Here is an 18,173-nt window from a genome sequence, read left to right as displayed (position 1 = left end):
GGGACCAGTGAGGTGGGGGGTTATCGAGGAACCCCCCCCCCTCTCTGACTCACCTGCCCTCCCTCTCACACACCTGTGTCTCCCTCTCACACACCTGCCCCCCCTCCCTCTCACACACCTGTGTCTCCCTCTCACACACCTGCCCCCCTCCCTCTCACACACCTGCCCCCCTCTCACACACCTGCCCCCACCTCTCACACACCTGCCCCCCCTCTCACACACCTGCCCCCCTCCCTCTCACTCACCTGCCCCCCCTCTCACACACCTGCCCATCCCTCTCACACACCTGCCCCCCCTCTCACACACCTGCCCCCCCCCTCTCACACACCTGCCCCCCCCCTCTCACACACCTGCCCCTCCCACTCACACACCTGCCCCTCTCACACACACCTGCACCCCCTCTCACACACCTGCCCCCCCTCACACACCTGCCCCCCCTCACACACCTGCCCCCCTCTCACACACCTGCCCCCCCTCACACACACCTGCCCCCCCCTCTCACACACCTGCCCCCCCCTCACACACCTGCCCCCCTCTCACACACCTGCCCCCCCTCTCACACACCTGCCCCCCCTCTCACACACCTGCCCCCCTCTCACACACCTGCCCATCCCTCTCACACACCTGCCCCCCTCCCTCTCACTCACACCTGCCCCCCCTCACACACACCTGCCCCCCCTCTCACACACCTGCCCCCCCTCCCTCTCACTCACCTGCCCCCCCCTCACACACCTGCCCCCCCCTCACACACCTGCTCCCCTCTCACACACCTGCCCCCCTCCCTCTCACTCACCTGCCCCCCCTCTCACACACCTGCCCTCCCTCTCACACACCTGTGTCTCCCTCTCACACATCTGCCCTCCCCTTTCACACACCTGCCCCCCCCTCTCACACACCTGCCCTCCCTCTCACACACCTGTGTCTCCCTCTCACACACCTGCCCCCACTCTCACACACCTGCCCCCCCTCCCTCTCACTCACCTGCCCCCCCCTCACACACCTGCCCCTCCCTCTCATACACCTGCCCCCCTCTCACACACCTGCCCCCCTCTCACACACCTGCCCCCCTCTCACTCACCTGCCCCCCCTCTCACACACCTGCCCCTCTCACACACCTGCCCCTCCCTCTCATACACCTGCCCCCCTCTCACACACCTGCCCCCCTCTCACACACCTGCCCTCCCCCTCTCACACACCTGCCCCCCCTCCCTCTCACTCACCCGCCCCCCTCTCACACACCTGCCCCCCCTCTCACACACCTGCCCCCCCTCTCACACACCTGCCCCCCTCTCACACACCTGCCCATCCCTCTCACACACCTGCCCCCCTCCCTCTCACTCACCTGCCCCCCCTCACACACACCTGCCCCCCCTCACACACACCTGTGTCTCCCTCTCACACACCTGCCCCCCCCCTCACACACCTGCCCCCTCCCTCTCACTCACCTGCCCCCCCCCTCACACACCTGCCCTCCCTCTCACACACCTGTGTCTCCCTCTCACACACCTGCCCCCACCCTCACACACCTGCCCCCCCTCTCACACACCTGCCCTCTCACACACCTGCCCCCCCTCTCACACACCTGCCCCCCCCTCCCTCTCACTCACCTGCCCCCCTCTCTCTCACACCTGCCCCCTCCCTTTCCTCTTCCATCACATCTCCCACGCTTTACCTGATTAAGGTTCGCCAGCCATATCTTTTCCCAAGTTTCCAACTGTGGGCCAGTAGGGGCAAGTTGGGCCGAAGGGCCTGTTTCCACGCTGATGACTCTCTGACCCTCTCTGACCCTCTCTGACCCTCTCTGACCCTCTCTGACCCTCTCTGACCCTCTCTGTTCCTCTACATTCCTCTCTGACCCCCTCTGACCCCCTCTGACCCTCTCTGACCCTCTCTGTTCCTCTCTGTTCCTCTACATTCCTCTCTGACCCCCTCTGACCCTCTCTGACCCTCTCTGACCCTCTCTGACCCTCTCTGACAATCTCTGACCCTCTCTGACCCCCTCTGACCCCCTCTGACCCTCTCTGACCCTCTCTGACCCTCTCTGACCCCCTCTGACCCCCTCTGACCCTCTCTGACCCTCTCTGACCCCCTCTGACCCTCTCTGACCCTCTCTGACCCTCTCTGACCCTCTCTGACCCTCTCTGACCCTCCCTGGCCCTCTCTGACCCTCTTTGACACTCTCTGACCCTCTTTGACACTCTCTGACCCACCCTGACCCTCTCTGACCCTCTTTGACACTCTCTGACCCTCCCTGACCCTCTCCGACCCCCTCTGACCCTCTCTGACCCTCTCTGACCCCCTCTGACCCTCTCTGACCCTCTCTGTTCCTCCACGTTCCTCTGCGACCCTCTCTGACCCTCTCTGACCCTCTCTGACCGTCTCATAATGTAATGTGATCGGGTAAGAATTGGACCATTCGGCCCATCGAGTCCATTCCGCCATTCAAGCAGGACTAATCTATCTCTCCCTCCCCACCCCATTCTCCCACCTTCTCCCCATAACCCCTGACACCCGCACCGATCAATCTCCGCCCCTCTATGACTGTGTCCTAATCTGAGGAATCTGAGGAATTCCTAATCTGAGGAAAGACGTTCTCCTAATCTGAGGAAAGACATTCTTGCCATAGAGGGAGTACAGAGAAGGTTCACCAGATTGATCCCTGGGATGGCAGGACTTTCATATGAAGAAAGACTGGATAGACTCGGCTTGTACTCGCTGGGATTTAGAAGATTGAGGGGGGATCTTATAGAAACTCACAAAATCCTTAAGGGGTTGGACAGGCAGATTGTTCCCGATGTTGGGGAAGTCCAGAACAAGGGGTCACACAGTTTAAGGATAAGGGGGAAGTCTTTTAGGACCGTTTTACTTCACACAGAGAGTGGTGAATCTGTGGAATTCTCTGCCACAGAAGGTAGTTGAGGCCAGTTCATTGGAGAGGGAGTTAGATGTGGCCCTTGTGGCTAAAGGGATCAGGGGGTATGGAGAGAAGGCAGGTACGGGATACTGAGTTGGATGATCAGCCATGATCATATTGAATGGCGGTGCGTACAGGCTCGAAGGGCCGAATGGCCTACTCCTGCACCTATTTTCTATGTCTCTATGTGTCTCTCGATCCTGCTGCATCGTTTCACATCTGCCTGGCCCTCCATGTCTCCACCAATTCCCACAACATTGGCAAAGAGACTGATTAGATCACCCTCCCTCCCTCCCTCCCTCCCAGATCATTAATGTGTGTCACAGACAACAGAGAGACCGCCATTGATTACTGCAGAGTTTCCATCCCAGTAATAATCTATCCTCTCCGCTCATCCTGACGTCCACACAGAGGAATGTCAGCATCTGGGGAGAAGTTGGCCAGGAGCTTAGTCCCCTGCTGCTCGGCAGATGGGGGACATTCATTGTGTTGTGAGTCTGGCTTTGGAAGAGTACCATCTGGGGCCCTGGCGAAGTCACTGTCTTGCCCATCCAATAGACAACAGACAATAGGTGCCGGAGGAGGCCATTTGGCCCTTCGAGCCTGTACGCACCGCCATTCAATGTGATCATGGCTGATCATTCTCAATCAGTACCCCGTTCCTGCCTTCTCCCCATACCCCCTGACTCCGCTATCCTTAAGAGCTCTATCTAGCTCTCTCTTGAATGCAATGTGATCATGGCTGATCATTCTCAATCAGTACCCCGTTCCTGCCTTCTCCCCATACCCCCTGACTCCGCTATCCTTAAGAGCTCTATCCAGCTCTCTCTTGAAAGCATTCAGAGAATTGGCCTCCACTGCCTTCTGAGGCAGAGAATTCCACAGATTCACAACTCTCTGACTGAAAAAGTTTTTCCTCATCTCAGTTCTAAATGGCCCACCCCTTATTCTTAAACTGTGTGGCCCCTTGTTCTGGACTCCCCCAACATTGGGAACATGTTTCCTGCCTCTAACGTGTCCAACCCCTTAATAATCTTATTCGTTTCGATAAGATCTCCTCTCTCATCCTTCTAAATTCCAGTGTATACAAGCCTAGTCGCTCCAGTCTTTCAACATATGACAGTCCCGCCATTCCGGGAATTAACCTACGCTGCACGCCCTCAATAGCAAGAATATCCTTCCTCAAATTTGGAGGCCAAAACTGCACACAGTACTCCAGGTGCGGTCTCACCAGGGCCCTGTACAACTGTAGAAGGACCTCTTTGCTCCTATACTCAACTCCTCTTGTTATGAAGGCCAACATTCCATTGGCTTTCTTCACTGCCTGCTGTACCTGCATGCTTCCTTTCAGTGACTGATGCACTAGGACACACAGATCTCGTTGAACGTCCCCTTTTCATAACTTTCCTAACTCCCCCATCCATCCGTCCTGCCTTCACCCACCTGTCTCCCTCTCGGTCTCTCACCCCGACTGGCACACCACACTTTCACCCAGTCTGCGGAGGCCTACGTGATCTGCCGGTAACTCTTCCCACACTGACCATTCTATCCCGGGCCTCCTCCACTAAAGTCCAACGCAAATTGGAGGAACACCGCCTCATATCTCGTTTGGGCAGCTCACATCCCAGCGGTATGAACATAGACTTCCCTAATAGAAAACATAGAAACATAGACAATAGGTGCAGGAGGAGGCCATTCGGCCCTTCGAGCCTGTACGCACCGCCATTCAATATGATCATGGCCGATCATCCAGCTCAGTATCCCGTACCTGCCTTCTCTCCGTACCCCCTGATCCCTTTAGCCACAAGGGCCACATCTAACTCCCTCTTAAATATAGCCAATGAACTGGCCTCAACTACCTTCTGTGGCAGAGAATTCCACAGATTCACCACTCTCTGTGTGAAAAAAAACGGTCCTAAAAGACTTCCCCCTTATCCTTAAACTGTGTGACCCCTTGTTCTGGACTCCCCCAACATCGGGAACAATCTTCCCGCATCTAGCCTGTCCAACCCCTTAAGGATTTTTGTACGTTTCTATAAGATCCCCCCTCAATCTTCTAAATTCCAGCGAGTGCAAGCCGAAGACCAGAGGGTCAGAGGGCAGCTTGGATGGGCCAGAGTTTCTATCAGATCCCCCCTCAATCTTCTAAATCCCAGCGAGTACAAGCCGAAGACCAGAGGACCAGAGGACCAGAGGACCAGAGGGCAGCTCGGATGGGCCAGAGTTTCTATCAGATCCCCCCTCGGTCTTCTAAATTCCAGCAAATAACACTTGCTTTTTCCCTCTCTCTCCATTCCTTCCCCCCCCCCCATCCTAGTTCTCCTAATCCTCCTGATTAAATGTTACTGATTATATGCCTCGTTGTCACCTTCCCCCAGCCAACAACGATCTAGTCTACATTTCCCTTGAGCGTAGTCCCCTTTGATCTGTCTTTTTCACACCTCACCCTTCTATATCTCCCTCTCCCGACTCTGTCTGAAGAAGGGCCTCGACTTGAAACGCCACCCGTTTCTTCTATCCACAGATGCTTCCAATAGACAACAGACAATAGGTGCAGGAGGAGGCCATTCGGCCCTTCGAGCCTGTACGCACCGCCATTCAATGTGATCATGGCTGATCATTCTCAATCAGTACCCCGTTCCTGCCTTCTCCCCATACCCCCTGACTCTGCTATCCTTAAGAGCTCTATCCAGCTCTCTCTTGAATGCATTCAGAGAACTGGCCTCCACTGCCTTCTGAGGCAGAGAATTCCACAGATTCACAACTCTCTGACTGAAAAAGTTTTTCCTCATCTCCGTTCTAAATGGCCGACCCCTTATTCTTAAACTGTGTGTGGCCCCTGGTTCTGGACTCCCCCCAACATTGGGAACATGTTTCCTGCCTCTAACATGTCCAACCCCTTAATAATCTTATACGTTTCGATAAGATCTCCTCTCATCCTTCTAAATTCCAGTGTATACAAGCCTAGTCGCTCCAGTCTTTCAACATATGACAGTCCCGCCATTCTGGATAGAGCTAATCTGTGGAATTCTCTGCCTCAGAAGGCAGTGGAGGCCAATTCTCTGAATACATTCAAGAGAGAGCTGGATAGAGCTCTTAAGGATAGCGGAGTCAGGGGGTATGGGGAGAAGGCAGGAACGGGGTACTGATTGAGAATGATCTGCCATGATCACATTGAATGGCGGTGCGTACAGGATCGAAGGGCCGAATGGCCTCCTCCTGCACCTATTGTCTATTGTCTATTGTCTATTACATTCAAGACGATTACGGTCGACAGATACAAGATACAGGGAATGATGTTTCGTGCACGATAAAGTCCAGCAAAGTCCAATTAAAGATAGTCCTAGGGTCTCCAATGAGGCAGACGGGAGGTCAGGACCACTCTCTAGTTGGTGAGAGGATGGTTCATTTACCCGATAACAAGTGGGAAGAATATGCTTATCAAAGCTCCCCCATCGTTCGACGCCGCTCCATCAGAAGCGACACCCTCCAACAGTATCTATTCCTCCCACAGCGGTAGATCCGAGCGAAGCCATGAAACTGGACACCCTCACCTTCAGCCAAGTCACCAGCGTCTCCTTCCGCATCTCCTGGAGGGCCGAGAGGGTCTTTGAGTCTTTCCTGGTCGTGTACGGGGCGCGAGGCTCCGACGTGACGCGAAACGTCTCGGTGACGGGCGATGGTCGGTTCGCTGTGGTCACCGGTCTGCGGCCTGGCACCGCCTACACGGTCCGTGTGTACGGGGTCTCTTCCAGCGGGGAATCCAAACCCCTCACCACCCTCATCACCACCAAAGGTACCGCACTTCATCTGGCCTTGCCATTTTTTAATGCACTGAAAATTCCTTCTTGGTTCTGAAGAACCAATCTGTTTCTACGGTGACAGGCAGTCACGGGGTAATGTGGTCTACCCTTCATGTGGTACAAGGACAAAGGTCTTGCTGAAGTCTATGTAGACAGCATCTACCGCACTGCCACCATCTACCTTCTTGGTCACTTCTTCCAATAACTTTGGCCAATTTCCCAAGGCACGATATCCCACACAAAAGGACCATCCTTAATCAGCCGTTGCCTCTACAACGCATGTAGGTCCTGTCTCTGAAACCCCTCACACAGCCCACCCATCACGGACAGTGCCTCAGAGTAATACAGCATGGAAACAGGCCCTTCGGCCCAACCTGCCCACCGTGACCAACATGCCCCATCTACACGAGTCCCACCTACTTGCGTTTGGCCCATATCCCTCCAAACCAGTCCTATCCATGTACCTGTCCAAATATTTCATCACCGATGTTTAAGTCCCTGCCTCGTCTCCCTCCTCCGGCAGATTGTTCCACACACCCACCATCGTTTGTGTGAAAACATTAGCACTCAGTTTCCTATTAAGTCATTCCCGCCTCAACTTAAACCTGTGTCCTCTGGTCCTCGATTCCCCAACTCTGGGCAAGAGATTCTGTGCGTCTACCCGATTAATTCCCCTGGTGATTTTGAGCATCTCTATAAGATCGCCCCTCATGTTCCTGCGCTCCAAGGAATAGAGACCTAGCCTGCTCAACCTCTCTCCCTAAAGCTCAAGCCTTCAGGTCCTAGCAACATCCTTGTAAATCCTTTCTGAGCCCTTCCCAGCTTCACAACCTCATTCCAATACCATGGGATAGTTCTAGACTGAACACATGACCCTAAACGTTGGCCGGTTCTGCTTCCTCAGAGACATCAGAGCCTGTGTTTCTTTGACCTTCACGTTTATTTCCTTCTCCGTCTCCCACAGCGGTAGATCCGAGCGAAGCCATGAAACTGGACGCCCTCACCTTCACCCAAGTCACCAGCCGCTCCTTCCGCATCTCCTGGAGGGCGGAGAGGGTCTTTGAGTCTTTCCTGGTCGTGTACGGGGCGCGAGGCTCCGACGTGACGCGAAGCGTCTCTGTGACGGGCGATGGTCGGTTCGCTGTGGTCACCGGTCTGCGGCCTGGCACCGCCTACACGGTCCGTGTGTACGGGGTCTCTTCCAGCGGGGAATCCAAACCCCTCACCACCCTCATCACCACCAAAGGTACCGCACTTCATCTGGCCTTGCCATTTTTTAATGCACCGAAAATTCCTTCTTGGAGCTATTTACGATATACATTAATGACTTAGACGAAGGGATTAAAAGTACCATTAGCAAATTTGCAGATGATACTAAACTGGGGGGTAGTGTGAATTGTGAGGAAGATTCAATAAGGCTGCAGGGTGACTTGGACAGGTTGTGTGAGTGGGCGGATACATGGCAGATGCAGTTTAATGTAGATAAGTGTGAGGTTATTCACTTTGGAAGTAAGAATAGAAAGGCAGATTATTATCTGAATGGTGTCAAGTTCGGAAGAGGGGATGTTCAACGAGATCTGGGTGTCCTAGTGCATCAGTCACTGAAAGGAAGCATGCAGGTACAGCAGGCAGTGAAGAAAGCCAATGGCATGTTGGCCTTCATAACAAGAGGAGTTGAGTATAGGAGCAAAGAGGTCCTTCTACAGTTGTACCGGGCCCTGGTGAGACCGCACCTGGTGTACTGTGTGCAGTTTTGGTCTCCAAATTTGAGGAAGGATATTCTTGCTATTGAGGGCGTGCAGCGTAGGTTCACTAGGTTAATTCCCGGAATGGCGGGACTGTCGTATGTTGAAAGGCTGGAGCGATTGGGCTTGTATACACTGGAATTTAGAAGGATGAGGGGGGATCTTATTGAAACATATAAGATAATTAGGGGATTGGACACGTTAGAGGCAGGAAACATGTTCCCAATGTTGGGGGAGTCCAGAACAAGGGGCCACACAGTTTAAGAATAAGGGGTCGGCCATTTAGAACGGAGATGAGGAAGAACTTTTTCAGTCAGAGAGTGGTGAAGGTGTGGAATTCTCTGCCTCAGAAGGCAGTGGAGGCCAGTTCGTTGGATGCTTTCAAGAGAGAGCTGGATAGAGCTCTTAAGGATAGCGGAGTGAGGGGGTATGGGGAGAAGGCAGGAACGGGGTACTGATTGAGAGTGATCAGCCATGATCGCATTGAATGGCGGTGCGTACAGGCTCGAAGGGCTGAATGGCCTCCTCCTGCACCTATTGTCTATTGTCTAAAGAACCAATCTGTTTCTACGGTGACAGACAGTCACGGGGTAATGTGGTCTACCCTTCATGTGGTACAAGGACAAAGGTCTTGCTGAAGTCTATGTAGACAGCATCTACCGCACTGCCACCATCTACCTTCTTGGTCACTTCTTCCAATAACCTTGGCCAATTTCCCAAGACACGATATCCCACACAAAAGGACCATCCTTAATCAGCCGTTGCCTCGAAAACGCATGTAGGTCCTGTCTCTGAAACCCCTCACACAGCCCACCCATCACGGACAGTTCCTCAGAGTAATACAGCATGGAAACAGGCCCTTCGGCCCAACCTGCCCACCGTGACCAACATGCCCCATCCACACAAGTCCCACCTACTTGCGTTTGGCCCATATCTCTCCAAACCAGTCCTATCCATGTACCTGTCCAAATATTTCATCACCGATGTTTAAGTCCCTGCCTCGTCTCCCTCCTCCGGCAGATTGTTCCACACACCCACCATCGTTTGTGTGAAAACATTAGCACTCAGTTTCCTATTAAGTCAATAGACAATAGACAATAGACAATAGACAATAGTGCAGGAGGAGGCCATTCAGCCCTTCGAGCTTGTACGCACCGCCATTCAATGTGATCATGGCTGATCACTCTCAATCAGTACCCCCTTCCTGCCTTCTCCCCATACCCCCTCACTCCGCTATCCTTAAGAGCTCTATCCAGCTCTCTCTTGAAAGCATCCAACGAACTGGCCTCCACTGCCTTCTGAGGCAGAGAATTCCACACCTTCACCACTCTCTGACTGAAAAAGTTCTTCCTCATCTCCGTTCTAAATGGCCTACCCCTTATTCTTAAACTGTGGCCCCTTGTTCTGGACTCCCCCAACATTGGGAACGTGTTTCCCTGCCTCTAATGTGTCCAATCCCCTAATTATCTTATATGTTTCAATAAGATCCCCCCTCATCCTTCTAAATTCCAATGTATACAAGCCTAATTGCTCCAGCCTTTCAATATACGACAGTCCCGCCATTCCGGGAATTAACCTAGTCTTTCCCGCCTCACCTTAAACCTGTGTCCTCTGGTCCTCGATTCCCCAACTCTGGGCATGAGACTCTGTGTGTCTACCCGATGAATTCCCCTGGTGATGTTGAGCATCTCTATAAGATCGCCCCTCATGTTCCTGCGCTCCAAGGAATAGAGTCCTAGCCTGCTCAACCTCTCTCCCTAAAGCTCAAGCCTTCAGGTCCTAGCAACATCCTTGTAAATCCTTTCTGCGCCCTTCCCAGCTTCACAACCTCATTCCAATACCATGGGATAGTTCTAGACTGAACACATGACCCTAAACGCTGGCCGGTTCTGCTTCCTCTGAGACATCAGAGCCTGTGTTTCTTTGACCTTCACGTTTATTTCCTTCTCCGTCTCCCACAGCGGTAGATCCGAGCGAAGCCATGAAACTGGACGCCCTCACCTTCACCCAAGTCACCAGCCGCTCCTTCCGCATCTCCTGGAGGGCGGAGAGGGTCTTCGAGTCTTTCCTGGTCGTGTACGGGGCGCGAGGCTCCGACGTGACGCGCAACGTCTCTGTGACGGGCGATGGTCGGTTCGCTGTGGTCACCGGTCTGCGGCCTGGCACCGCCTACACGGTCCGTGTGTACGGGGTCTCTTCCAGCGGGGAATCCAAACCCCTCACCACCCTCATCACCACCAAAGGTACCGCACTTCATCTGGCCTTGCCATTTTTTAATGCACCGAAAATTCCTTCTTGGAGCTATTTACGATATACATTAATGACTTAGATGAAGGGATTAAAAGTACCATTAGCAAATTTGCAGATGATACTAAGCTGGGGGGCAGTGTGAATTGTGAGGAAGATTCAATAAGGCTGCAGGGTGACTTGGACAGGTTGTGTGAGTGGGCGGATACATGGCAGATGCAGTTTAATGTAGATAAGTGTGAGGTTATTCACTTTGGAAGTAAGAATAGAAAGGCAGGTTATTATCTGAATGGTGTCAAGTTCGGAAGAGGGGATGTTCAACGAGATCTGGGTGTCCTAGTGCATCAGTCACTGAAAGGAAGCATGCAGGTACAGCAGGCAGTGAAGAAACCCAATGGAATGTTGGCCTTCATAACAAGAGGAGTTGAGTATAGGAGCAAAGAGGTCCTTCTGCAGTTGTACCGGGCCCTGGTGAGACCGCACCTGGAGTACTGTGTGCAGTTTTGGTCTCCAAATTTGAGGAAGGATATTCTAGCTATTGAGGGCGTGCAGCGTAGGTTCACTAGGTTAATTCCCGGAATGGCGGGACTGTCGTATGTTGAAAGGCTGGAGCAATTAGGCTTGTATACACTGGAATTTAGAAGGATGTGGGGGGATCTTATTGAAACATATAAGATAATTAGGGGATTGGACACATTAGAGGCAGGAAACATGTTCCCAATGTTGGGGGAGTCCAGAACAAGGGGCCACACAGTTTAAGAATAAGTGGTCGGCCATTTAGAACGGAGATGAGGAAGAACTTTTTCAGTCAGAGAGTGGTGAAGGTGTGGAATTCTCTGCCTCAGAAGGCAGTGGAGGCCAGTTCGTTGGATGCTTTCAAGAGAGAGCTGGATAGAGCTCTTAAGGATAGCGGAGTGAGGGGGTATGGGGAGAAGGCAGGAACGGGGTACTGATTGAGAGTGATCAGCCATGATCGCATTGAATGGCGGTGCGTACAGGCTCGAAGGGCTGAATGGCCTCCTCCTGCACCTATTGTCTATTGTCTAAAGAACCAATCTGTTTCTACGGTGACAGACAGTCACGGGGTAATGTGGTCTACCCTTCATGTGGTACAAGGACAAAGGTCTTGCTGAAGTCTATGTAGACAGCATCTACCGCACTGCCACCATCTACCTTCTTGGTCACTTCTTCCAATAACTTTGGCCAATTTCCCAAGACACGATATCCCACACAAAAGGACCATCCTTAATCAGCCCTTGCCTCGACGACGCATGTAGGTCCTGTCTTTGAAACCCCTCACACAGCCCACCCACCACGGACAGTTCCTCAGAGTAATACAGCATGGAAACAGGCCCTTCGGCCCAACCTGCCCCCCGTGACCAACATGCCCCCATCTACACGAGTCCCACCTACTTGCGTTTGGCCCATATCCCTCCAAACCAATCCTATCCATGTACCTGTCCAAATATTTCTTAACCGATGTTTAAGTCCCTGCCTCGTCTCCCTCCTCCGGCAGATTGTTCCACACACCCACCATCGTTTGTGTGAAAACATTACCACTCAGTTTCCTATTAAGTCATTCCCGCCTCAACTTAAACCTGTGTCCTCTGGTCCTCGATTCCCCAACTCTGGGCAAGAGATTCTGTGCGTCTACCCGATGAATTCCCCTGGTGATGTTGAGCATCTCTATAAGATCGCCCCTCATGTTCCTGCGCTCCAAGGAATAGAGACCTAGCCTGCTCAACCTCTCTCCCTAAAGCTCAAGCCTTCAGGTCCCAGCAACATCCTTGTAAATCCTTTCTGAGCCCTTCCCAGCTTCACAGCCTCGTTCCTCTACCATGGGATAGTTCTAGACTGAACACATGACCCTAAACGCTGGCCGGTTCTGCTTCCTCAGAGACATCAGAGCCTGTGTTTCTTTGACCTTCACGTTTATTTCCTTCTCCGTCTCCCACAGCGGTAGATCCGAGCGAAGCCATGAAACTGGACGCCCTCACCTTCAGCCAAGTCACCAGCGTCTCCTTCCGCATCTCCTGGAGGGCGGAGAGGGTCTTTGAGTCTTTCCTGGTCGTGTACGGGGCGCGAGGCTCCGACGTGACGCGAAACGTCTCTGTGACGGGCGATGGTCGGTTCGCTGTGGTCACCGGTCTGCGGCCTGGCACCGCCTACACGGTCCGTGTGTACGGGGTCTCTTCCAGCGGGGAATCCAAACCCCTCACCACCCTCATCACCACCAAAGGTACCGCACTTCATCTGGCCTTGCCATTTTTTAATGCACCGAAAATTCCTTCTTGGAGCTATTTACGATATACATTAATGACTTAGATGAAGGGATTAAAAGTACCATTAGCAAATTTGCAGATGATACTAAGCTGGGGGGCAGTGTGAATTGTGAGGAAGATGCAATAAGGCTGCAGGGTGACTTGGACAGGTTGTGTGAGTGGGCGGATACATGGCAGATGCAGTTTAATGTGGATAAGTGTGAGGTTATTCACTTTGGAAGTAAGAATAGAAAGGCAGGTTATTATCTGAATGGTGTCAAGTTAGGAGGAGGGGGAGTTCAACGAGATCTGGGTGTCCTAATGCATCAGTCACTGAAAGGAAGCATGCAGGTACAGCAGGCAGTGAAGAAAGCCAATGGAATGTTGGCCTTCATAACAAGAGGAGTTGAGTATAGGAGCAAAGAGGTCCTTCTACAGTTGTACAGGGCCCTGGTGAGACCGCACCTGGAGTACTGTGTGCAGTTTTGGTCTCCAAATTTGAGGAAGGATATTCTTGCTATTGAGGGCGTGCAGCGTTGGTTCACTAGGTTAATTCCCGGAATGGCGGGACTGTCGTATGTTGAAAGGCTGGAGCAATTAGGCTTGTATACACTGGAATTTAGAAGGATGTGGGGGGATCTTATTGAAACATATAAGATAATTAGGGGATTAGACACGTTAGAGGCAGGAAACATGTTCCCAATGTTGGGGGAGTCCAGAACAAGGGGCCACACAGTTTAAGAATAAGGGGTCGGCCATTTAGAACGGAGATGAGGAAGAACTTTTTCAGTCAGAGAGTGGTGAAGGTGTGGAATTCTCAGCCTCAGAAGGCAGTGGAGGCCAGTTCGTTGGATGCTTTCAAGAGAGAGCTGGATAGAGCTCTTAAGGATAGCGGAGTGAGGGGGTATGGGATGAAGGCAGGAACGGGGTACTGATTGAGAGTGATCAGCCATGATCGCATTGAATGGCGGTGCGTACAGGCTCGAAGGGCTGAATGGCCTCCTCCTGCACCTATTGCCTATTGTCTATTGTCTAAAGAACCAATCTGTTTCTACGGTGACAGACAGTCACGGGGTAATGTGGTCTACCCTTCATGTGGTACAAGGACAAAGGTCTTGCTGAAGTCTATGTAGACAGCATCTACCGCACTGCCACCATCTACCTTCTTGGTCACTTCTTCCAATAACTTTGGCCAATTTCCCAAGGCACGATATCCCACACAAAAGGACTATCCTTAATCAGCCGTTGCCTCGAAAACGCATGTAGGTCCTGTCTCTGAAACCCCTCACACAGCCCACCCATCACGGACAGTTCCTCAGAGTAATACAGCATGGAAACAGGCCCTTCGGCCCAACCTGCCCACCGTGACCAACATGCCCCCATCTACACGAGTCCCACCTACTTGCGTTGGGCCCATATCCCTCCAAACCAGTCCTATCCATGTACCTGTCCAAATATTTCATCACCGATGTTTAAGTCCCTGCCTCGTCTCCCTCCTCCGGCAGATTGTTCCACACACCCACCATCGTTTGTGTGAAAACATTAGCACTCAGTTTCCTATTAAGTCATTCCCGCCTCAACTTAAACCTGTGTCCTCTGGTCCTCGATTCCCCAACTCTGGGCAAGAGATTCTGTGCGTCTACCTGATTAATTCCCCTCGTGATGTTGAGCATCTCTATAAGATCGCCCCTCATGTTCCTGCGCTGCAAGGAATAGAGTCCTAGCCTGCTCAACCTCTCTCCCTAAAGCTCAAGCCTTCAGGTCCTAGCAACATCCTTGTAAATCCTTTCTGCGCCCTTCCCAGCTTCACAACCTCATTCCAATACCATGGGATAGTTCTAGACTGAACACATGACCCTAAACGCTGGCCGGTTCTGCTTCCTCAGAGACATCAGAGCCTGTGTTTCTTTGACCTTCACGTTTATTTCCTTCTCCGTCTCCCACAGCGGTAGATCCGAGCGAAGCCATGAAACTGGACGCCCTCACCTTCACCCAAGTCACCAGCCGCTCCTTCCGCATCTCCTGGAGGGCGGAGAGGGTCTTCGAGTCTTTCCTGGTCGTGTACGGGGCGCGAGGCTCCGACGTGACGCGAAACGTCTCTGTGACGGGCGATGGTCGGTTCGCTGTGGTCACCGGTCTGCGGCCTGGCACCGCCTACACGGTCCGTGTGTACGGGGTCTCTTCCAGCGGGGAATCCAAACCCCTCACCACCCTCATCACCACCAAAGGTACCGCACTTCATCTGGCCTTGCCATTTTTTAATGCACCGAAAATTCCTTCTTGGAGCTATTTACGATATACATTAATGACTTAGACGAAGGGATTAAAAGTACCATTAGCAAATTTGCAGATGATACTAAGCTGGGGGGTAGTGTGAATTGTGAGGAAGATTCAATAAGGCTGCAGGGTGACTTGGACAGGTTGTGTGAGTGGGCGGATACATGGCAGATGCAGTTTAATGTAGATAAGTGTGAGGTTATTCACTTTGGAAGTAAGAATAGAAAGGCAGATTATTATCTGAATGGTGTCAAGTTAGGAAGAGGGGATGTTCAACGAGATCTGGGTGTCCTAGTGCATCAGTCACTGAAAGGAAGCATGCAGGTACAGCAGGCAGTGAAGAAAGCCAATGGAATGTTGGCCTTCATAACAAGAGGAGTTGAGTATAGGAGCAAAGAGGTCCTTCTACAGTTGTACCGGGCCCTGGTGAGACCGCACCTGGAGTACTGTGTGCAGTTTTGGTCTCCAAATTTGAGGAAGGATATTCTTGCTATTGAGGGCGTGCAGCGTAGGTTCACTAGGTTAATTCCCGGAATGGCGGGACTGTCGTATGTTGAAAGGCTGGAGCAATTAGGCTTGTATACACTGGAATTTAGAAGGATGAGGGGGGATCTTATTGAAACATATAAGATAATTAGTGGATTGGACACATTAGAGGCACGAAACATGTTCCCAATGTTGGGGGAGTCCAGAACCAGGGGCCACAGTTTAAGAATAAGGGGTAGGCCATTTAGAACGGAGATGAGGAAGACCTTTTTCAGTCAGAGAGTGGTGAAGGTGTGGAATTCTCTGCCTCAGAAGGCAGTGGAGGCCAGTTCGTTGGATGCTTTCAAGAGAGAGCTGGATAGAGCTCTTAAGGATAGCGGAGTGAGGGGGTATGGGGAGAAGGCAGGAACAGGGTAATGATTGAGAGTGATCAGCCATGATCGCATTGAATGGCGGTGCTGGCTCGAAGGGCTGAATGGCCTCCTCCTGCATCTATTGTCTATTGTCTATTGTCTATTGACGTTCACGTTTATTTCCTTCTCCGTCTTCCACAGCGGTAGATCCGAGCGAAGCCATGAAACTGGACGCCCTCACCTTCACCCAAGTCACCAGCGTCTCCTTCCGCATCTCCTGGAGGGCGGAGAGGGTCTTTGAGTCTTTCCTGGTCGTGTACGGGGCGCGAGGCTCCGACGTGACGCGCAACGTCTCGGTGACGGGCGATGGTCGGTTCGCTGTGGTCACCGGTCTGCGGCCTGGCACCGCCTACACGGTCCGTGTGTACGGGGTCTCTTCCAGCGGGGAATCCAAACCCCTCACCACCCTCATCACCACCAAAGGTACCGGACTTTGACACAAAGGAAAACGCAGCCGGAAATGTGGTCTCCTTCAGACAACCCATGACATTTGCATGTTCACCTTTAACGTGGGTAAAGTAACACACATCTCTGGTCATAGGTACAGAGTCAAACAGCATAGAAACAAGCCCTTGGGCCCAACTTGCCCATGCCAACCAAGTTGCCTGATCTGCTCAAGTCCCATCTGCCTGCATTTGGCCCATTGCCATTAAAGTTGTATGTTTAAGAAGGCCCCTCAGATTCCCATTAAATCTTTCCACTCTCATCTCAACCAATAATCTCTGTTTCTTGATTCTCCTACTCTGGGTAAAAGACTGTTCTTCCCTATCTGTTCCTGTCATTGTCCTAATGACCCTCATAAGATCTACCCCCATCCACCTGTGCTCCAACGAATAAAGTCCTAGCCGGCCGAACCTCCCCTGTAGCTCAGGGTCTTGAGCCCTGGCAATAACATCACCACCAAAGGTGCCAGACTTTAGCAAACGGAAACGCAGCCAAAAATGTGGTCTCTTTCAGACAACCCATGACGTTTGCACGTTCACCTTTAACGCGGGTAAAATAACACGCCTCTGGTCATAGTTATAGGGTCATAGTCATAGAGCACTCCCCCAACATTGGGAACATTTATCCTGCATCTAGCTTGTCCAGTCCTTTTATAATTTTATACGTCTCTCTCTATAAGATCCCCTCTCCTCCTTCTAATCTCCAGTGAATACAAGCTCCGTCTTTCCAATCTTTCCCCATATGACGGTCCCGCCATCCCGGGGATTAACCTCGTGAACGCCGGGGTACATGGATAGGAAAGGTTTATAGAGCAGGGTCCACTGGTGGGACTGTCATATGTTGAAAGACTGGAGCGACTAGGCTTGTATACACTGGAATCTAGAAGGATGAGAGGAGATCTTATCGAAACGTATAAGATTATTAAGGGGTTGGACACGTTAGAGGCAGGAAACATGTTCCCAATGTTGGGGGAGTCCAGAACCAGGGGCCACACAGTTTAAGAATAAGGGGACGGCCATTTAGAACGGAGATGAGGAAAAACTTTTTCAGTCAAAGAGTTGTGAATCTGTGGGATTAATTCTCTGCCTCAGAAGGCAGTGGAGGCCAGTTCTCTGAATGCATTAAAGAGAGAGCTGGATAGAGCTCTTAAGGATAGCGGAGTCAGGGGGTATGGGGAGAAGGCAGGAACGGGGTACTGATTGAGAATGATCAGCCATGATCACATTGAATGGCGGTGCGTACGGGCTCGAAGGGCCGAATGGCCTCCTCCTGCACCTATTGTCTATTGTCTATAGTCCCACCGAACAAGATCTTGTTGTAAATTTTGTTAATCGTCTTCACTATCCCCAATGCCAACCCCTATAGTGTCATCTTCAAACTTAATAATCATGCCTTGTACATTCTCATTGAAATCGTTAATAGAAATGGCAAACAGCAATGGCCCCAGCACCGATCCCTGAGGCACACTACTAGCCCTCCAGGCCTCCAGTCCCAAGAGCACCCGTCCACCATCGCTCAACTCCCATCGGTCTATCTCCATCAGCCCCACGGCCACGACACTCTCCCCATCCATCAACGTCGCT

The 18,173-nt window shown here is 52.0% G+C and overlaps 1 protein-coding gene across 1 annotated transcript in view; it reads left to right on the top strand.

The window, feature by feature from the left end:
* Positions 1-18,173, top strand: part of LOC144603008 (zinc-binding protein A33-like) — an 852,507-nt gene that overhangs the window by 381,701 nt on the left and 452,633 nt on the right.

The sequence above is a fragment of the Rhinoraja longicauda genome, chromosome 19, assembly GCF_053455715.1.
Source record: "Rhinoraja longicauda isolate Sanriku21f chromosome 19, sRhiLon1.1, whole genome shotgun sequence".
Lineage (NCBI taxonomy): Eukaryota > Metazoa > Chordata > Chondrichthyes > Rajiformes > Arhynchobatidae > Rhinoraja > Rhinoraja longicauda.
This window is presented reverse-complemented; position numbering and strand designations above follow the sequence as displayed.